We start from the raw sequence: 4,606 nt of genomic DNA, 5'->3' as shown, positions 1-4,606 counted from the left end.
AAAGTTGATGACTATCTTCATTACCAGAAGCTTTGCTTATTTTGAGTATTTCCTCTCATCTATCTTCCAGGTCACCTTAAGTAAGGTTATAGTACAGCAGTATGCATTTTTGGCTTAGACTCTTGTGCAGGTAAAGTTATCTGTAAAAGAAGGTTCACCATTCCCTCCCCCATCAGCTGGCCGTAGGGACACCCCCATGCAGACACAGTTTGAGCTGAGTCCAGTGCAGTAGCAGTAAAGGACACGCAGATCTAGGCCACCAACTAGTGCAGTTTATTTGGGTCCTCTGACTCTATTCATGCCTAGTGTCTAACACGTACACTTTATGTTGGCTTGCTGCCAGAGCCATCAGCTTTATAACCTGGTAGGTTGGACAGAATCAGGTCATGATGGACATTTCTGGCTCTAGTTATTTGATGTCCACCAATGAGATACTCTTAAATTAATCAGAGCACAGAAATCTGCAGGAATTTCTTTTCGAATCGTGTATAGTTGCTGACTATATAAGGATCTGGCTTCAGAATCCTAGGAGACTATGTTGCAGTTCTACTGGATTCCCAGTAACTTTTGCTGGCCTCCTTTCCCCTTTAGTTCTTCCAGTCACAGTGTCAGCCACGTGACATGGCAGGGCTTCTTGCACTACTATCTAGACCTGCTGCAGAGCTCTGTCGCCTAATAAAAGGGTTAGAAAATGTTCTGGGAAATTGCTGTGGGAGTGCTGTGGAAACACCTACCAAGTACATGTCCACCTTCTGTGCTGTCTGATACCTTTTCCAGTCTTCTATGGCAGTTTTATTTCCACCTTTCTCACCATGGGCTTTGCTTCCTTCCAGCTTCCAAGAGCCATCATAGAACTAAAGTCCTTGCCAGGGTAGGAAATCCTGTATCCTGGGAAAGTAGTCCCATTATCAATAAACTCCCCTTATCTAGTGTTGTATTCTCAACAATTGTAATGCTAGGTATGATAATGAACCAAGTTTTCCCTTTTATGTGCACGAAGGCACTGCAATTATCTGGCTAGAGTTATCTGGCTAAACAAAAGGGTCACCTGTTATGAATCTCAGTATAGATTTTTAGAAAGAAAGCTGAATAGAACCCAGTAGAGTTGATTTCCAGAGATCTGCCACCTTGGAATAACATACAATCCATATTGTACATTATTAGTATAATATTTCTGGTCCAGTTTTTAAAATCAAGATGAAAAGGCTACATAGATTTTTTCAAAACATGCTTTGTTTTTGAATATGTAAGTATGTCCCCTAATTTGGTCTTACATCTAGTGTTTATAAATGCAAGAGTAATAGCTTAATTAGTATCTCTGCTAACTTAAATTGTAGGTTTTATTGTAAAATGTACTTTACAGTGGAGGAAGTGGAAAGTGAGGGAGGCCAAGAACATAAATGTTTTTCAGGCTTTGTAATGAAAGGAGCACTCTTTCTGTTGAGATAAACTTTGACTTTATTTTTCTAAATAAATTTCTTTATGTAATAGCACTGTTTTATCTAGATTTCTCTTCCAAACCACATTTTTATAAAACTGAAAAGGAGAACAATACAATTTCTTGAGCACTTACCAGCACAGCTGTGTAGGTTGTGTACTCTACAAGAGCATGGGCACTTCTTGGGTGGCATTGTTTACATACTAGATGGCATGAATTTGCATACTTATTGAGAATTTTCCAGCAGATGGCAGTAAAGTGTCTTGATTTAACAAAATAAGACTCACAATAATTTCTGCCACCGAGTCTTGAGGACTGGGCAACTTCCTCTATTTACAGAGAGCATCCAATAAGGGTAATGGTGGTATTGTTTAAATAAATCCAAGCCTGGGCTCGCTCACCCTCACTAAACTTCAGGATCCTGAATTGGGTGCTGTTGTAACAGGCCCATGGCCACTGACCCAAGGTGTTGTAGTTTCGGGATTGCAATGTGGGTCTCTTCAGCTCTCCTCTGTTCTCTTCCATACTACACTATATTTCAGAAAATGAAGGCCTAGGAACTAGAAGAGACTTGACCACAATCAGGCATCTTGCTCCACCTATGTCAGTCTGGCCCCCAGAACCCCTCTCAGTCAAGTCTACCATTTCTATTGTGCATTTAACCATGGAGTAGTGTGTCCCTGGAAATCAAACAGGGCACATTTCACTTTTCTCAGAAGAAAGATCTTACTTGAGTTTTAGTGAAGAAATTTTTTTTAACAAGGGAAAATAATGACATTCTTTTTAACCCTTAAATGATATTTGTATGACTTAAACTGTGCAACTGTGGAAAATGAAGCACTCAAATACATTCAGTTCTCAAATAGTTGGACTCCTTTATATCCAAAAATGCTTTGAATAAATATTTACCTTCAGTAATGCATACATTTTATATTTTAGTATAAATTTTATCAAGAGTTAATTACTATAAATTCTATGTACATGACAAAATCAGAGGTTTTAAAAAATATATAAATATCTATATCAAAGTACCTTATAGTAATGTTATATTAATTCTTTTGATCTAGCATTGTTTAAAATCCAGAGAAAACATGTCAATCATTAATACAAGGAACCCAATTGTATTGATCCTTACTCAATGTTTCCCTAAACCTTCTGAAATAAAAAAAAAAAAAATGTCCACTGTGAAGCAAGCAAACCACTATTTGTGGTTTAAATAAATAAATAAGTAAATTCATGTATATCCTGAATACATTTTTCCAAATATTTTCTAGCTGTACAAGGATGTGACAATTCTTTTGTGGGTTGTGAGAGCTGAAGTGCTACATCTGCTTTATTCTTTCAATTCATATATTGTCTAAAGTTTATAAATGTATGTTTATTGATCCTTACAAAAAATAAGTTCTACTGTTCCTTAAAGTAACTTCATTGAAAGTGTCTAAGCTTGTGACTCCAAATCTCTTAAAAAACATTAACTATATTTCCAGAAAAATAAGTGCATGAAAACCTAATTTTAACTTTAAAATAATTGTATTTATATCCACAATTTGCTCAAATAATGGTTTTCTTACAAACTTTCTACAGGATAAAATTCTTCACATTGGATCGAACTTGGGACCTTGTGCTTGCCAGGCAGGTGCTTATGCCACTAAGCTATATCCTCAGCCCACTACTTTGTGTCTTGATTATGTACTTATGGAATTTCAGGGAAATAGTTGTTTTTAATAGCTTAATTTGTACTGAAGGGATGGCAGGTGGTTACATGCAGTCCATGTGGGGCTCTGACATGACATTCAGTGAGTTTTCTGATGTGGACCAGCCCTTTGACACTGAGGCTAAAGCATCTGTTGACAGAAGTTACTGTAGATTTGGATTACTGCTCTCCGCATTTTCCAGGTTTTCTGTATTATCTTCCCAGTTAGTGTGGAATCTTGTAACTCTGGGAGTAGATACCAAAATGTTCCATTGAAGCTTAGAAAACTCTGGTTTTACTGGTGGATTTTCCCTTAATTCTGTCTCAGTATATTCATTATTTACAAAATAGCCAACTCTAATAAATTCTTGGGGCCCAGGGAGATAGCTCAGTAGAATAAGTGCTTGCCTGGTAAGCACAGGGTCAATCCCCGGTACCCTTGCACTTGCCAAGCAAGTGTTTATTCTACTGAGCCATCTCCCTGGCCCCCTAAAAAAATTCTTGACCCCAATAGGTGCAAGTAATTAGCACCACAGTGAGACCAACAGCATCTGCATCCGGAATGGGTCCTGGATTGGGTACATTAGCCTGAAATACAAACATATGCCTTCCTGCAGGAACAGGGCCCACTAAAAGAGTCTAAACTTGATCATACTCTTCACATACTGCAGAGCCCGCATACATAATTTTCTACTCCAAGTCTTCTCTCAGGTCCTCAGTGCACTGGAAGATGATCTCAAACTGGAATGAGTTGAACCACCACATTGTTCACCTGGACCTTGGCCATGGTGTGGAGGGTGAGCTGGCGCTACCTGCAGCCTACTGAAAACCTAATTTTAAAAGTCCAGACTATTTTTTTCTTTAATGTATTTAGTTGTTACAGGGTATCTCTATGCAGTTCATATTCGTAGTGATCCTCCTGTTTTTAACCTCCCCATAGCTGGGATTACAGGCATGTGCCACTACACCTCGACTCTGTGGCCAGCTCAGCCGGTCCTGGGGGTGGGACTGGTGCGGCGTATGGTGCCAGGGATCGAACCACTGTCTCTGCGCTTTCCTAAGCTTGCCCTAGCAGACACATTAGCCTGCTGAGCTATCTTGCTGGCCGCATCTTTTTTCTTTTTTATCATCAATCACCTGGTTTAAATTCCACTTATCTTAGAGTGTGGGACACGAGGGCACCACACAATTACTGGCCACAATGTCACTGACGATCAGGCTTCCCATGAATCATGTCAGGTTTGTGTACAGTAGTTACATGTACCAATGCAGGTTATTCCAAAACATTTGAAGTGAGTTGAGCATGTAGCAACACCCTCACTACTTAACAGGCTTGTGCAGAACCTGGTTCCCACGTCTCTTCTTCAGGCGCTGCTCACATGCTCCATCACTTATTTCCCTAACCTGAAGTCTTACAACGGATGGTCGTGTGAGTGAGAGGTGCTAGTAGTAGCTGACCTTCAAATAGCCTGCAG

At 39.5% G+C, this 4,606-nt stretch overlaps 1 pseudogene; it reads right to left on the bottom strand.

Moving 5' to 3' along the window:
* Positions 1-3,196: 3,196 nt before the first annotated feature.
* LOC101579526 lies at positions 3,197-3,918 on the bottom strand (annotated as a pseudogene).
* Between the last annotated feature and the right edge of the window lie 688 nt (positions 3,919-4,606).

Source organism: Octodon degus, unplaced genomic scaffold (assembly GCF_000260255.1).
Source record: "Octodon degus isolate 3935 unplaced genomic scaffold, OctDeg1.0 scaffold00208, whole genome shotgun sequence".
Lineage (NCBI taxonomy): Eukaryota > Metazoa > Chordata > Mammalia > Rodentia > Octodontidae > Octodon > Octodon degus.
Note: the sequence above shows the minus strand (reverse complement) of the source record. Positions and strands in the feature narration are given on the sequence as shown.